Genomic DNA, 18,835 nt, shown 5'->3' on the forward strand with positions numbered 1-18,835 from the left:
TATCACAGTTTGATTATTTCTAAGGAAGATAAAAAGAAACATTTTTATAATATTGTTTTTAATTTGTGAATATGGAAAGTTTCAGAAACAAAACACAGAGAGAATGATATAAAGTCTAATTACCCATCACTCAACTTCAAACGTAATCAGTTTTTCATCAATCTAATTCATCTATCCATCTACAACTTTATATCACAATTATTTTGAAAAAAATCCTAGACATCGTATCACCCATAGATACTTCATCATGGATAATATAAAAGTCTTATATATTACTGTACATATAGTAATGACCATAATACATTACTATCTACCAAAATTAAAGTAATTCCTCAATGTCATTTAATAAAACCTTTAAAAAAATCTTAATAGTTATATTTCCCCAAACACCTCAAAATAATTTTCATAGTTAGTGCATTTCAATCAGGTTCCAAAGAAAGTCATTTTTTTAAATTTTTATTTCTCTTAGGTATCTTTTTTTAAAAAAAAAATAGTTTCCTCTTCCTGCTGTTTTATCTCATACCATCAATGTGCTGGAGAAACGAGGACATTTTTACTGTGAAATTCCTATAATACTGTTTGGGCTTACTGATTCTTAATGGGGTCCTTTTTCACTTTTTCTCTATTCACTTTTTTGGAAGATAGTTAAATGTAGTCATGACAGCATTACCCTGATACGAACACCAGAGAGTTATCCTACAAAAAAAAAAAATTACAAGATAATATCCCTAATGAACAAAGATGAAAGAATCCTCAACAGAATACTAGCAAATCAAATTCAACAAGCACATTAAAAGGATTATACAGCATAGTCAAATAAAATTTATCCCTGGGATACAAGGACACACACAAATAAATAAACGTGATAACCACATTCACAGAATGAAGAACAAAAATCATATGATCATCTCAATAGATTGAAAAATATTTGACAAAATTCTACATCCATTTATGGTGAAAAACTTTCAAAGAATTAGGTATAGAAGGAACACACTTCAACATAATAAAGGAAATATATCACAAGACCACAGCTAACATCATACTCAATGGTGAATAGCTAAAGGCTTTTCCTCTAGGATCAGGTACAAGACAATGTCAATCACTCTCACCACTTCTATTCAACAAAGCAGTGGAGGTCTTAACCAAAGCAATTAGCCAAGAAAACTTTAAAAAGCATCAGATTGGAAAAGAAGAAGTAAAATTATCTCTGTTTGCAAGTGTATGATATTACTGTATATAAAACCCAAAAGATGCCACCAAAAAAATAGTTAGAACTAGTAAATGCATTCAGTAAGGTTACATGATACAAAATCAACATACAAAAATCAGTTGTTTTTCTGTTAACTAGCAATGACATATTTGAAAAAGAAATTAAGAAAGCAATCCAATTCACAAAAGCAACAAAAACAATAAAATACTTAGGAATAAATTTAATTAAGGAGGTTAAATTTAACCAAGGAGGTATACTGAAAAGTATAAAACGCTGCTGAAAGAACTTGAAGATACAAATAAAAAAAACATATCCCACGTTCAAACACTGGAAGAATATTGTAAAAATATCCATATTACCCAAAGTAATCTACAAATTTAAAGTAATACCTATCAAAATTCCAATGGAATTCTTTACAGACATAGAAAAAACACTCCTAAAATTCATAGGTAAACAAAAAGAACCCTAATAGCCCAAAACATATTGACAAAGAAAAACAAAACCAGAGGCATCACTCTTCTTAGAATGTATTATAGTAATCAAAACAGTATGGTACACACACACACACACACACACACACACAAAACCAGACACATAGACCAATAGAACAGAATAAAGAGCTCTGAATTACACCCAGATATATATGGTCAACTGATCTTCATAAGAGTAACAAGCATAAATAATGGGCAAAGGATAGTCTCTCCAATAAATGGTGCTCTGAAAACTGGATAGCCACATGTGAAAGAATGAACTTGGATTCATATCTCACATCACATGCAAAAATAAACTGAAAATGAATTGAAAATGTAAAAATAAGATTGAAACCATAAATATTCTAGGAGGAAACATAGGGGAAAAGCTCCTTGACGTTGGTGTTGGCAATGATTTTTTGGATACTACATCAAAAATACAAGAAACAAAAGCAAAAATAATAAAGTGTGAGTACATCCAACTAAAAAGCTTCTGCATAGCAAAGGACACAATCAATAAAAGAAAAGGCAACTAATGGAATGAGAGAAAATAGTTGCACACATATCTGATAAGAGGTTAATATTCAAAATACATGTTACTCCAAAAATTCAATAGCAAAAAATAATAATAATAATTCAATTTCACAATAGGCAAAGTATCAAACAGACATTTCTCTGAAGATGACATACAAATGGCCAACAGATACGTGAAAATGTGCTCAGCTTCACTAATCATTAGAGAAATAAAAATCAAAACCACAGTGAGAAATCAACTCAAACCTGTTAGGATTTTTATTACCATCAAAAAAGCCAAAAGGTAAAAAGTGTTGGCAAGAATGTGGAGAAAAGGGAACACTGGTTCACTATTGGTGGGAATGTAATTTATGGAATAATTTCCAGCCATTATAAAATACACTATGGAGGTTCCTCAAAAAACTAAAAATAGAACTACCATATGATTCAGCAATTCCACTTCTGAGTATTTATCCAAAGGAAATCAAATCAGAATCTCTAGATTCCTGCACTCCCATGTTCACTGTAGATTATTCACAACAGCCAAGATACTGAAATATATTGATGGATAAATGGATAAAGAAAATGTGGTATATACATGCAATGGAATATTATTCAGCCTTAAAAAAGAAGGAAATCCTGCCAGATATAACAATATAAGTGGATCTGGAGAACATTATGCTAAGTGAAATAAGCTAGATGAAGACAGAAATACTATGTAATCTCACTTATATTTATAATCTAAAATATGCAAACATATAGAAACAGAGAGTAGAATGGTGGTTGTCAGGGGATGGGGGGGCAGGGAGAAAAGGGTAGATGATGGTGAAAGATACAAAGGTTCAGTTATGCAAGATAAATAAGTTCTGGAGTTCTACTATATAGCATAGTGCCCGTAGCTCCCAATATTATTATATATTGGATACTTAAAATTTACTAAGAGGGTGAATCTTATGTTAAATGTTCTTGCCACAAGATACCAAAAATAATTACAACAATAACAACAGTAATAATAGTAAAGTGGATGAGAGGAAACTTTACGAGGCGATGGATATATCTATGGCCTTGATGGTAGCAATGAATTCACAGGTGTATACTTATCCCCAAACTCATCAAGTTGTATACCTTAAATATGTACAACTTTTTACGTGTCAATTTTGCTTCAATAAAGTGGTATAAAAATAATAAAGGCAAAATAAATTTTAAAATTCAGAGCCTTGAATATATTAAAATTCAGGTTTGGGGCTAAGAATACCTTATAGGTGATATTGTACCCATTCCTATTACATTCTCATTAGGAAACACAAAGTATTATGTTATCAGTCTCACAACTGGTGATGCTACAACTAATTAATAAAGCCAGACGTTTTGACTTGATTCCTATAACAAAAATTAATCTTTAACCACTCACCTACTTGAAGGAATATTAAATAGATGTATGAATTCCAATAGGAATGTTAAATTTGTGACTAAAAGAAAAGTAACCACTTCTCCTGCAATTATTAGGTAGAATTGTTCTACAAAGAATTTCTCCACTTTTCCCCATCAGCTGTTTTGTTACGCTACCTGACACAATTTATGTACAACTACTGTTTGTCTTGGCCTTACTTACTTATCCTCTACCCAAACCTGGACCGTACTTCTCTTATTCTAAAATTAACTTTTCTCTTTTTAAAAATATATAACCCCAAAAGAAAAAAATGAATTATTCTCTCCAATTAATTATTCAATAGGAAGAACTTCACTACAGAATATTTTGTGACAAGAAACTGGATTATTCCATTTAGCTCTAAAAAATCTGTGACAATGTTCTTTCATCTCTCATTGTGTTTGTACATCAAACTTCACTTGCTATGGTTCATAAATTAAAAACAAAATGTGAAGGAAGATTCGTATAGAAAGACTAGATGAATGTATATTACACAGAAATGAAACTATTAATTGATCATCTTAATTGATATTTAGAAACCTAAACATAAAGAGTTTTAAAATTATGGAGCGAACCATATTTCTGCATAAGGCACTTCACAGGTTTCCTGCACTTAGGAACACTAGGCAGCACTTCAACACTACAAGTGTGGACCATTTTAAACAGTGTAGTCACCAACAAAAAGCACAAAACTGTGAACATATGGAAGAAACAGGCTGCAAAAAGGACCCTTGTTTACAGTACGAGAGCTAAAAGAAAGCAGAGCATCACCTGGTTTGACCCCAGCTGGGAACATGTGTCTAGGAACTCAAATTTTCGGCCACTCTGCATTTGTCATCAAATGACCACAAAAGCACTGTTTGGATCCTGAGGTTGCAAATATATGTTAAGGAGTAGATGAATTCACAGATAAAGACTCTGTGAATAAAGAGGATCTACTCTGTTTGTTTCATTCTACAACCAATATAACATATGCCTACAATATACCTATAACATTTTCCAAATAATATTAAAAATATTACTACCAATATTAAGGTACTAAAGGCATGATGGAATTTCTCTGAGGTTCTTTTTGCCCTGAGGATATATAATACTGACTACATATAGACAAAATAGTGTGTTTTAAAGTCACTTGATGGACTTCCCTGGTGGTTCAGTGCCTAAGACTCTGTGCTCCCAATGCAAGGGGGTCCGGGTTCAATCCCTGGTCAGGGAACTAGATCCTGCATGCATGCTTCAACTAAGAGTCCACATGACGCTATTAAAAAGTCCACATGCCACAACTAAGAAGTCCACATGCCAGAGCTAAGAAGTCTGCATGCCGCAACTAAATTATCCTGCATGCCACAACAAAGATCCTGCGTGCTGCAACTGACACCTGGTGCAGCCTAAATAAATAAATAAATAGTAAATAAATTAAAAAACAAAACAAAACAGAACAATAAAGTCACTTGAAGTTCATCATTTCTCTGGGTCATTATACCACTGATTTGACATATTGAGATTCCTCTGCTTGTTTGAATTTATGGGGGATTAATTTTTATTCCTCCTTTGGTATAGTATTTTACCACTTTCATTTAAAATAGTTATATGGTTTCAAGGTACACTTTATTTTTTAGTTTATTATACTTATAAGGTACATTTCATTTTTCTCCCCAATACCATACACCCTTTTCTCCTATAGGTAACTTTTTATTAATTCAAGCTTTAAATTACTATTTTTTCACTTTAAAGTGTAAATATATAACATATATGCACATATATATCACATATATATCTATATAAACATACACATATGTATATATTTGTGTCTGCGTGTGTATATAAGTTCCCTTGCACAAATATTTCACACGTTTTTCACACTTAAAATATATCGGACAAACCGCTACATATCAGTGTATAGAAAGATGGAATCTCCATTACATTTTTTACAGCAGCATGGAGCTTGCCATGTATATTTAAGAATGTATATTCACCAGTTAATTTTGCAAAACCACAATGTTAGGTACCTTGCTTATACAGGACCAAGTAGGTCAGAGATTCCTAACTTTTTCATGTTGTACCACACGACAAAATAATACTGTATAGCACATTTGGGTCAATTACAGGGAATTTTGAAGGGTATTTATAGACTTCTTGAAAAAATAATTACATTCTTTTCATACAATCTGTCATATAAAATATAAAATACAAGTTAACGGCAATGTATTGTTAAAATTATTTAAAATATTCAAATGAAAAATTTCAAAATTTTAATGAGGTACTTAACTATAATTGACATCAACTTTTATACTTCAAATGGCCACCTATATTTTTTTATCATAATATAAAGTGATACTGTCTACAATTCATGATAGTCAGCATCAATAAGAAGCTTTATCACACAGATAGGTAAGAGCAAACTACAAGAGAGATTTGACTGCTTTATCCTTTTTCTCACCATTTAACAAACTATTCCCTTTAAATTTAATAAAATTTGAAAAGCTCAATCTGTTTTTATTATATTTCATGTGTGTAATTTTTCTTTTATCAGCATTTCTGTTCTTCAATAAATATTGAAAAGTTTTATAATAAGGCTGGCAGATTTTAAATCATACAGTGCTTTTTCATATCACACATTTCAAAATAATTATCAAGATTTTTCTCAAATATATGCAGAGTGTCTTTCCTAGTTTTATACATATATGTGTGTACATATATATTTTACATACACATAAACATATATGGTTTTATATATATATAAAACATTATGTATAAAATATATACATATATAAATGTGTTGGTGGCACTATCAAGTTTATATATGGTCTATGCCCTATGGTACTTACAGTTTATTTACTGAGAAATCATCTTAATAATAACAAATGTTACAGGACATAACCAAAAAACAGATAAACTAAGCTGTAGTGCAGATCAATGGTAGTGCAAATAATTTTATAATAAATTATATATCTGTAAATAAAGACAGGAGGAACTCAAGCTAGAATTGTATCTAACACAAAATTGCATAAAGGAAAAATTAAGTTACACAGACAGTAAGTGACTTTCCAAAAATGCACACCTGGATAACAGCAAGGTGACGAACGGAAGCCAGGACAATGTTCCTTCTAGTCTCACATACAATCTAATGGACATTCATGTGATTGTATATCCAGCCCTTCTCTGCCACACACATACAGAATCCTTTCTATGAACTGTGTCCTCTTATATTTTTTAATTAATTTTTATTGGAGTATAGGTGATTTACAATGCTGCGTTAGTTTCTGCTGTACAGCAAAGTGAATCAGTTACACATGTACATATATCCACTCTTTTTTAGATTATTTTCCTATATAGGTCACCACAGAGCACTGAGTAGAGTTTCCTGCGCTATACAGCAGGTTCTTATTAGTTATCAATTTTATATGTAGTAGGAACTGTGTCCTCTTGTCCTCTTTTAACCATCCTTATAAGGCAAGCTCCTAAACTCATTTTGTACAAATTAATTTGTACAAACATTGCTCTTTCTCTCTACATTTGATTTGGCTACGACATTTGATCCAAACGCATCTATCAGAATTCTCTTTCCATGTCTCACATCCTCTCATATTTGATTAGTCCAGAATTTAGTGGCTTAATCTGAGTCTGTGTTCACTCTGACAATCTGAAATTGCAACTATGCAATCCAATGGCTGGATCTGGTTTACTGTTACTAAGAAAAAGTAAGCACAGTGATATGTTGATATTTTTGGTCGTGTAACCTGGAAGGGAGTGGAGAGGATGGTTTTTGGAATAAAAGTGAAAAACAAAGTAGATGCATAAAAAGAAACAGAGAAAAGAAGAGAATAGTATCCCGGTTGCTTACCATTCTCTAGATAGCTGATTTCTGCACCTGCATCTATGAATTAACTTTTTGCTTTCTCAATATAGCTCTAGGGGGTCTCTGTGGTTTGTAAAAAAAAGAGTCACCACAACCTTAATGTAGGCCATAATACCACTCAACGTCTTCCTTAAGAAGAAATCTGAAGGTTTTTATTTTTCTTTATTGAAGTATACTTGGTTTACGATACTGTATTAGTTCCAGGTGTACAACATAGTGATTTGATATTTTTATAGATTATACTCCATTTAAAGTTAGTACAAAGTGATGGTTATATTTCCCTGTGCTGTACAATATATCCTTTTTGCTTATATATTTTATAAATAGTAATTTATATCTCTTAATGAACTAATCTTAAAATTAAAAAGGACATGCTTTGACAGAAAATTCAGAAGATAATAGATATTAGAAGGCAATTAAAAAAGAAAAAAAAAGTAAAATAGGAACCTATATAATATACTCAAAAAAGGGTAAGTAAACCAGATTTTTTCTAAAAGAAATAATTCAAATGAAAAATATTGAAGAAAAAGTCAAGTCCATCAAAAATGAAAATCCCAAGTAATGATACAAGAATAGCCAATCCCCATATGTATAACACAACCAAATCTGGAATATATACTACAGAGTTTTTAAAAAATATTTTTTTCTGCATGGATTAATAGGTGATGCTATAGAAAGTATTAATTGAGACTTATTGGGCTACAATTAACAATTAGTTTAAATAATGAACATGCAGAAATAACATGAAGTCCAGAGGTAGATGGACCCCAAAATTGATTCATTCAGAGATCCTGCAGTCCACAGTGTTGGCTTCACTATTATGGGATAGAAAGACTACAGTAGTTGCTGCAATCACATATACGATTGCTGGAATACAAGCACAATGGCATCTAGAGGAGGAGAGGGTATCTTTTCCTGTGTATCTCCCTTAGAAGAAAGGAAACTCTCCAGAAGCTCCCTAGATTTTCCCCGAAGTATCATCACTCAGATTTGAGCCACATCACTGTCCCTGAATTAGTCAGTAGGAAAGGTGTGTAATTATCATGATTGGCCAATGATCTAAAATATACTAGACCCAGGGATGGTACTGCAAAGTCGCACACATGTACACACTGACACACACATCTATACACTTGAATCAAATGTAAAGTTTTGAATATTGACTTTAAATTTATAATCATACCAGATCTGTTTCCCTTGTCAATAATATTTTTCAAAACATTGTTGTTAATGGCTATTTAACCTTTCATTAGGTATATATCAATATAAGGCAGTTAACTTTTGTGTTAAACCCGGCTATAGTTTATAATATTTTGCAATTATAAATAAAGCAATAAGGAATATAAATATGTATTTTTCTTCCTCCTTTAATAGTTTATCATGATCTTATAAATGGAAGTATAAATTGTTTAAAATTTACCAAATTTTACTCTAAAGAGACTCTTCCTATTTACATTCCCACAAGTAATAAATGAGAAATCATAACTATAGTATTTCCACAGTTGAGAAAAAACAGCATTTTAATACTTCTATCAATTTTATATGCAAAATTATTTTTATAGTTTATTATTGCATTTGGACTTTTTGTTTTTAGCCCTATACATTTATGTTATATGCCAACTGTGTCTGACCTCACATTCTAATCCTGCTTATGGGGCATTGCGAGAGTGAAATAAAAGTATGGCAGAGGTGGGCTAAAACAGATTTATTCCTGGAATAGATTACTGCACCTTCTTTAATTGGCTAAACAGCTAACCTAGAGGGATATTTATTGTTCAGCAATAAGATGATAAAAATCAGCAAGAAAACCACAAAGCTTCTTCACCTACCTGCTCCACACCAAGGTCAGACATCATTATCCTCAGCTATGTTTTCATATCAAAGGGTAGTAGAAACACAAAGCTATGTCTAACCACCATTTGCTTGTACCCACTTATGATGTGGTCTGGACTGTACCTGAGAGATCTATTATATGCTTGTAATTTGTCAAAACCAGTAAATACTCAGCAAGTTGTAACCCTGGAACTTGGTCATTAGGGAAATACTCTTTTTATTCAAAATTCTCCATAACCTCCCTTCCAACCCACTGTACCTACCTTACCTTCCCTGCTGGCATTTTCCCTCTACTGTCATGCTCAGCTCCCAAGACGTGTCTCCCATGGAACGTCTTGTGTCTTTTCCTAACCACCTAGATCTGCCTATTTATTAGGGTGGGGTCTTTAATTCTTTGTAAACTATCTTTTTCAAGTTATACACTTAGGTCTAGGCATCACTTTTAAAGTGTACAAATCCAACTATAATTTCCAGTTACCAGTTAGAGAAAATCCAAATGAAGTACCCTTAAACTACAAATATGATTTATAGGAATTGAATATTGCTGAAAAATAAAGCACTGGTGCCATTTATAGGTACAGTTTGATAAGGTGAATAAGGTGGGCATGACATGATCTGATCTCAGGCTCCACTGTTTTGTTTTGTTTCTTTTTTCTTCATCCCCAGGGTAGCTTTCTTTATATTCAAGTTAAAGAAAGCATCTTGGTGAAGCAAACTTTTGAGATTTATTCTGATTGGACACATCTAGATAATTCCTAACACAATGAACAAGAGGAAAGAACATGCAGTGTCATACATCCCATCTTAATCCAAGGCCTTGGTGTCCACATAAAAACTCAAAAAAAAATAATAATGGGAAGGGAAAAGAGGAAATTTAAGCTGTAAACGTGAGCTATGCTACTCATACACTAAGGTGTTCCCAAGCTTGAAGGGATATAGCTTTGGCATTAACATTTCAAACACATTTAATGACAAATAGGTAGCATACTTGTTACATTATAAATGAGAACACTGAGAGATGATGGATTATGGAAGTTTATAAAAATTATACTATCTAAGCTTTTACTTAAAATGTTTAAAAAATAAATCATGAAACACTATAATATGTCGCTTTATACATGTATCACAATTTTGTATTTAACACAATGTGTTAAAATGTTTTTAACTATTTATATGATTCTGAGTCTGTCATACTAACATATCTTTGGCACATTCTGCTTCTAGCTTCTCAAAAAACCTATGTTTGCCCTCTCAAGTGTTTCTTCATTGAATTAATTGAATCTCTGACATGATAGCAAATATTAAATGTATTTAATATAAATTTAGAAATACAAAGGGCCATAAGAGACTACTACAAACAACTCTATGCCAATAAGATGGACAGCTTAGAAGAAATGGACAAATTCTTAGACAGGTACAATCTCCCAAGACTGAACCAGAAAGAAATATAAAATTTGAACAGAACAATCACAAGTACTGAAATTGAAACCGTGAATAAAAAATTCCAACAAACAAAAGAACATGACGAGATGGCTTCACATGCGAATTTTAACAAACATTTAGAAAGAAAGTTAACACCTACACTTCTCAAACTACTGCAAAAAATTGCAGAGGAAGGAACAATTCTGAACTCATTCTACGAGGCCACCATTACCCTGGTAACAAAACCAGACAAAGATACTTCAGAAAAAGAAAATTAGAGGTCAATATCACTGATGAATATAGACACAAAAATGCTCATCAAAATACAAGAAAACCAAATCCAACAATACACTAAAAGGATCATAGACCATGATCAACTGGGACTTATCCCAGGGATGCAAGAATTCTTCAATATTCGCAAGTCAATAAGTGTGATACACCATACTAACAAACATAAAAACCATATGATCATCTCAATAGATGCAGAAAAAGCCTTTGGCAAAATTCAACATAGCTTTATGATAAAAACTCACCAGAAAGTGGGCACAGAGGAAACCTGTGTCAACATAATACAGGCCATATATGACAAACCCACAGCCAACATCGTCCTCAATGGTGAAAAACTGAAACCATTTCCACTAAGATCAGGAACAAGACAAGGCTGCCCACTCTCACCACTATTATTCAACATAGTCTTGGAAGTTTTAGCCACAGCAATCAGCGAAGGAAAGGAAATAAAAGGAATCCAAATTGGAAAAGAAGAAGTAAAGCTGTCACTGTTTGCAGATGACATGATACTATACATGGAGAATCCTAAAGATGCTACCAGAAAACTACTAGAGCTAATCAATGAATTTGGTAAAGTAGCAGGATACAAAATTAATGCACAGAAATTTCTGGCATTCCTATACACTAATGATGAAAAATCAGAAAGTGAAATCAAGAAATCACTCCCCTATTTACCACTGCAACAAAAAGAATAAAATATTTAGGAATAAACCTACCTAAGGAGACAAAAGACCTGTATGCAGAAAATTATAAGACACTGATGAAAGAAATTAAGATGATACAAATAGATGGAGAGATATACCATGCTCCTGGATTGGAAGAATCAACACTGTGAAAATGACTCTACTACCCAAAGCAATCTACAGATTCAGTGCAATCCCTATCAAACTACCACTGACATTTTTCACAGAACTAGGACAAAAAAATTCACAATTTGTATGGAAACACAAAAGACCCCGAATAGCCAAAGCAATCTTGCAAACGAAAAATGGAGCTGGAGGAATCAGGCTCCCTGACTTCAGACTATACTACAAAGCTACAGTAATCAAGACAGTATGGTACTGGCACAAAAACAGAAATATAGATCAATGGAACAGTATAGAAAGCCCAGAGATAAATCCATGCACATATGGTCACCTTATCTTTGATAAAGTAGGCAGGAATGTACAGTGGAGAAAGGACAGCCTCTTCAATAAGTGGTGCTGGGAAAACTGGACAGGTACATGTAAAAGTATGAGATTACATCACTCCCTAACACCATACACAAAAATAAACTCAAAATGGATTAAAGACCTAAATGTAAGGCCCGAAACTATCAAACTCTTAGAGGAAAACATAGGCAGAACACTCTATGACATAAATCACAGCAAGATCCTTTTTGACTCACCTCTTAAAAGAAATGGAAATAAAAACAAAAATAAACAAATGGGGACCTAATGAAACTTCAAAGCTTTTGCACAGCAAAGGAAACCATAAACAAGACCAAAAGACAACCCTCAGAATGGGAGAAAATATTTGCAAATGAAGCAACTGACAAAGGATTCATCTCCAAAATTTACAAGCAGCTCATGCAGCTCAATAACAAAAAAACAAACAACGCAATCCAAAACTGGGCAGAGACCTAAATAGACATTTCTCCAAAGAAGCTATACAGACTGCCAACAAACACATGAAAGAATGCTCAACATCATTAATCATTAGAGAAATGCAAATCAAAATTACAATGAGATATCATCTCACACCAGTCAGAATGGCCATCATCAAAAAATCTACAAACAATAAATGCTGGAGAGGGTGTGAAGAAAAGGGAACACTCTTGCACTGCTGGTGGGAATGTGAATTGGTATTGCCACTATGGAGAACAGTATGGAGGTACCTTAAAAAACTACAAATAGAACTACCATATGACCCAGCAATCCCACTACTGGGCATATATCCTGAGAAAACCAGAATTCAAAAAGAGTCATGTAACAAAATGTTCATTGCAGTTCTATTTACAATAGCCAGGAGATGGAAACAACCTAAGTGTCCATCATTGGATGAATGGATAAAGAAGATGTGCCACATATATACAATGGAATATTACTCAGCCATAAAAAGAAACGAAATTGAGCTATTTGTAATGAGGTGGATGGACCTAGAGTCTGGCATACAGAGTGAAGTAAGTCAGAAAGAGAAAGACAAATACCGTATGCTAACACATATATATGGAATTTAGGAAAAAAAATGTCATGAAGAACCCAGGGGTAAGACAGGAATAAAGACACAGACCTACTAGAGAATGGACTTGAGGATATGGAGAGGGGGAAGGGTAAGCTGTGACAAAGTGAAAGAGTGGCATGGACATATATACACTACCAAACGTAAAATAGATAGCTAGTGGGAAGCAGCCACATAGCACAGGGAGATCAGCTCGGTGTTTTGTGACCACCTAGAGGGGTGGGAAAGGGAGGGTGGGAAGGAGGGAGATGCAAGAGGGAAGAGATATGGGAACATGTGTATATGTATAACTGATTCACTTTGTTATAAAGAAGAAACTAATTCACCATTGTAAAGCAATTATAATCCAGTAAAGATATTAAAAAAAAAAAGATCATAGAAGCATTTCAAAATGCTCACCAGCATACAAAAAAGCCTGGAAGTACAAATGCAAATTAGATGTCACTTAAGGTTGCAATAAAAATCTCAAAGTCCTTTGTGAATTGTGAGAGCTTCTCACAACTTTGCTATTCTAAGAGGACAAACTGCACCCTTTCTGTATATATCATGAGGGAATACTAGCTACAGCATGAACACACACTGTATGTGGTGCATTGGGAGATTAATAATTGTCACAAACATATAAAAAGTAAACATAATAATTCTACATGTCCCATGCGATTTCTATTGATTTTAGTTTAATTTTTCAAACTTCAGAAACCCAATCTGAATATAATACCAGAAAGATAAGTTGGGCTGATGAGTTTGATCTCTGGAGATTTAGGAGTTCTGAAATTCTTAAGGAAATATTTTGAATAGGCCAATGCACTTGAACTATTTGCATCGACTCTGGGGTAAAGAGAATGACTTTAATTTTTTCTTTTTTCCAAATCCTTTAGCCTTCAAAGGAACCACAAGATAAGAAAAATAGTGGGCTTTTTCCAAAAATAAGGGTTTTACTACATCTCTAAAATAATATATGCATTACAACTTCACTTTCAATCCATGGATAAAGTTGAATCCCTCATTTTGTTTCTTATCCTTGTGGCCTAAGAGGAAAAAGAGGCTCATTTAGAAACTAATCACTAATTCCCCTTTTCCTGCACTTCCCCTCTCCTTTTTTCTTCAAAGATACCCTCTTATTGATAAATCTTCAGTTTTCATCCTCCACCTCTTTATCCTTTCATATGCACAGATCTCCTCTGATTTATTTAGGCCTTTTGCCACTTCTGCCATTATTTATTAGGCAGGATTTTTTTATAGTACCTTCACAAATATAAATTATCTTAGTCCAATACATTTCTACAACACCTACATAAGTTCCATAAATCCATATTCCTTTGATAATCAGACCCCTGAAATCTCTGACTGTCTTCAATAACTTACTAAATGCTAAATCTAAATATCATCCTTCATGATTTCTCAGCAGTATTTACATTTTCATCCTCACCTTTTAAAAATATTCCCTCCCTTGAATAGCAAGGTTGTATACTATTCTGAACTGGCTATCACTGACAATTTTTTCCCTCTGTCTCGTTATTACTTTTCTCCTTCTGCAACATAAAATGTGATTCTCAAATGAGTCTATCTTATCAGAATCACATGGGAAACTTTTTCCCATTATATGTATTCGTAACTTAGATATTCTGAGATAACTGGCTTAAACTTTAGGGCTCATGCAAAAATAGGTTAAAAAAATAACCACTGCTATAATCAGCTGGTATTACTGATGAGAGTGTGCCATTTACCTTAGGTATATTAGGCAATTTAAAAAAAAAAGCCTGCGAATTATTGTAGAGTTAAAGAAACATGGGACTAGCATATTGAAAACCTCAACTCATCAATGTATAAAGTCCTTTCATTTTTCTCCAGTTATTTCATCCAACTGTACTAAGTTAAACCTTCTGTTTCCCCAGTTGCACGTATTTGATCACATCTTGGGAAGATTGCATAACTCCCTTGTACGTTTCAGTTATTAAATATTCATCCACCTTAAAACCATATTCTTCTATCTGATTTAAAGCATCCTCTCCCTCTTTTTTTTTTTTTTTTGTGCGGTATGTGGGCCTCTCATTGTTGTGGCCTCTCCCATTGCGAAGCACAGGCTCCGGACGTGCAGGCTCAGCAGCCATGGCTCACGGGCCCAGCCGCTCCGCAGCATGTGGGATCTTCCCAGACCGGGGCACGAACCCGTGTCCCCTGCATTGGCAGGTGGATTCTCAACCACTGCGCCACCAGGGAAGCCCTCCCTCCATTATTAATCATACTAGCGACTCAAAGATCCTGAAGTACAAGTGGAGTAATTTTTCTGTTCCTTTTATTTATCTTTTCTCTCACCTCTGGTATGCTGAAATACTAAGAGTAAGGATATGTGAATATGTGACACATTTTTAATTAACATTTTTATTTAATTCTAAGTTGATTATCACTTTTCTCTGACTCACAATGAATGATAATAACCTTTCTTTAGCAGGTGTCCAAATGCTGGTATTCTTACAAGGCACAGGTGTGAGCTCTCCCAAGTGCCCTGAGGGGGTAATACTTTACTGCAGAGCCACTTGAATTAGAAAAACTAGTTTTAGTTCCAACTTTTTCAATCCTTTACATCTTCTGCTCCGAGTGGTGTGCCCCAATCCCAAGGCATCTATTAAATCATATTAAATACAAGCAGTAAGCCAAAAAGGTAGATAACATGGAATGATTTTAAAAAACACAAAAACTACTGAATGAGTCAAAAGCATAGAGAAAGAGAAAAAAAAGATGGACCAAAAATAGAAGAAAAAAACGTAGCAAAGTGGTAAACTTTGAATCAGGATATTTTCTTTTCCTTTTTTTTTTTTTTTTTTTTTTAAATTCTTTGGCCGCACCACACAACACGCGGGATCTTAGTTCCCCCGACCAGGGATCGAACTCTTGCCCCCTGCATTGGAAGTGTGGAGTCTTAACCACTGGACTGCCAGGGAAGTTCCACAAAATGGTATACTTTAACATCTTAATCATGTAAAATACAGATGTTCTAGAATACCCCAATAGAAAGAGAATGCCATCAAATGTGTAATTAGATATACACATGAAGACATGAATAGGTTAAGCGAAGAGAATGGAAAATATAGTATTTAACTACTAAGTAAAAGTAGGCACTTGAGTGCCTGAAATATTAGAAGAAATTGACTTCAGAACACGGAATAGTACCAGAGATAAGAGGAACATTTACATCATGAAAAAGTGGTCAGCTTTTCACAAAGACATACTAATCTTAAATATGTATGTATTTAACAACAGAATTTTAAAATCCATGAAAAAAAGTGATAGAACTAAAAGGATAAATCAAAATTATAGTTGTGTTCTTTAAACTTCTCTTATTAAGCAGTACAAGGTTAAAAATTCAGTAAAAGTCTGAAATATTTGAACAACACTTATTAACTTGAACTAATGGGTAATTACAGAATAAATAGAAAATTCTAGAATGCTCCACCCAACATCAGCAGAACACATGCTCTTTGCAAGAGCATAAGGAACATTTACCAAAGTACAGTAGACAATATCCTGGACCATAAATAAGTCTAAGCATATTTAAAAGAATTTAAACCATATGAAGCACACAGTTGACCCTTGAACAATAAGGAGATTGGAGCACTGACCCTCCACATAGTCAAAAAACCCCTATAACTTTATAGTGGGTACTCCATATAAGTAGCCCCTCAGTATTCACTATTCCTCCATATTCATGGTTCTGCATCAGCAATTCAACTAACTGTGGGTCATGTAGTACTACAGTGTTTACTATTGAAAAATATGCATATGTAAGTGGACCTGTGTAGTTCAAACCCATGCTGTTCAAGGTTTAACTGTATTTTATAATCATAATGGAATTAAAATAAAAATTAACAACAGAAAGATCCAACCAAAAAAAACTGCAAAAGAAACAATACATTGATAAATGAAGTCACCTGAGATATTATAAAACATTTTGAATTAATATGAAAATTCAATATACCATAACTTCCAGGCTATACCTAAAGCATTATTTAGTGCATAATTTATATATCTTTAAAAACCAAATATATCAGTGAAGAAATGTCTCAAATGAAAGATCTAGCTTCTAAAAATACTAGCTAAACAAGAGTAAATTAAAATCAAAACAAGCAAAATAAAGATGACAATAAAGATAAGAAAGGAAATCAGTGAAACTAAAAAGTAAAAAAAAAAAAAAAATGAAGAAAATGAACAAAACCCATTAGTTCTCTGAAAAGCCAACAAAAGTGATAAACTTCCCAACAGATTGTTACAGTAAAAAGGAGAGGAGACACAAAGTTTTCATACAGAAATCAAAATGGGGACATTACTACAGATGTTACTGATCTTACAATGATAAAATGGACATATGAAAAACTTTATGCCAATATATTCCACAACTAAATAAACTGGGCAAATTCTTTGAAAGACACAAACTAAAAAAGCTATTTTAAGGGAAGAAAAAAAGATAGCCTGAGTGGTCTTTGTATCTATTAAAGAAATTTCTTCATTATGAAATACCTCACTACATAGAAAACTCAGGGTGGGTTAACTGGTAAATTCTTGCAGACTTTTAATGAATAAATAATTCCAATTTTAGACAAACTCTCTCAGAAAATAGTAAAAGAAGGAATACTCAACTCACTGTGAGGGCAGTATTGACCTGACACCAAAATCAAAGTGTTCACTGGATCTAAATCCTGAAAATCTATTTTTATTGTTCTACTTTGTAATTCTAATATAAATGATAAAAAAGGAAAGTGGATTTCAATAAATGAATACATATCTCATGATGTAAGTAGTTCTTGGGTTCTACTATAGCAGAAGATATAATGAAGGGCAAACAGAATCACTGTGATGACAATTACTACACAGGAGTGAGACACCGGCCTCCCAAATCCCAATATTCTTTTGTCATCATTGTAACATTCTGAAGGACTCTCATATTTTTGTTGTTTAACAATATCACACTTTTTGTATGACCTCCAACACACCAGTCCATGTAAGTAACATGAAAGGTCCACAACCAGGACAACAAAAATACCTCCCCAAATTCCCAAAATGGCCCTTCTGGAGAAATAATGACCATACATCCCCTTTGAGAATCACTTCCAGATGTATTTGTAAAAGAAAAGGAACAATTTAGGCAATTTTAATATATACTTCTAAGCAGTAAGCTTTAAAAATAACTGTTCAAACTCAGTTTAAGAACTCCTTTATGAAGGTAATTATTTTATCTTCAAATCTGTAGAAATGAAAAGTTTCTTCTACTCAAAAGGTTTACTTATCATGGAAAATATTAATTTTTGACCAAAAGCAAAGAATTATTTCTGCAATGTATTTGATTTATCTACTTGAGGAAGATGATTTATTTAGGCATAAACATTCCCTAGATGTATATGTTTTACAATTGAAAAAAGAGAATACAGTGTGATTTCATATTTAATCAAAATAATTTTAATTGAAAATAAATCATAGGGTATATGTATGGTCAGGCCACTAAAGATGGCTGTTCTGTAGCTCTCTGTCCATCCCCTGCAGGACCAGTGCCTGCTTTACCTACACCCTACGCACATGACTGACCTTCCTAAGTATTG

Source organism: Mesoplodon bidens, assembly GCF_964165515.1.
Source record: "Mesoplodon bidens genome assembly, chromosome: 2".
NCBI classification, from domain to species: Eukaryota; Metazoa; Chordata; class Mammalia; order Artiodactyla; family Ziphiidae; genus Mesoplodon; species Mesoplodon bidens.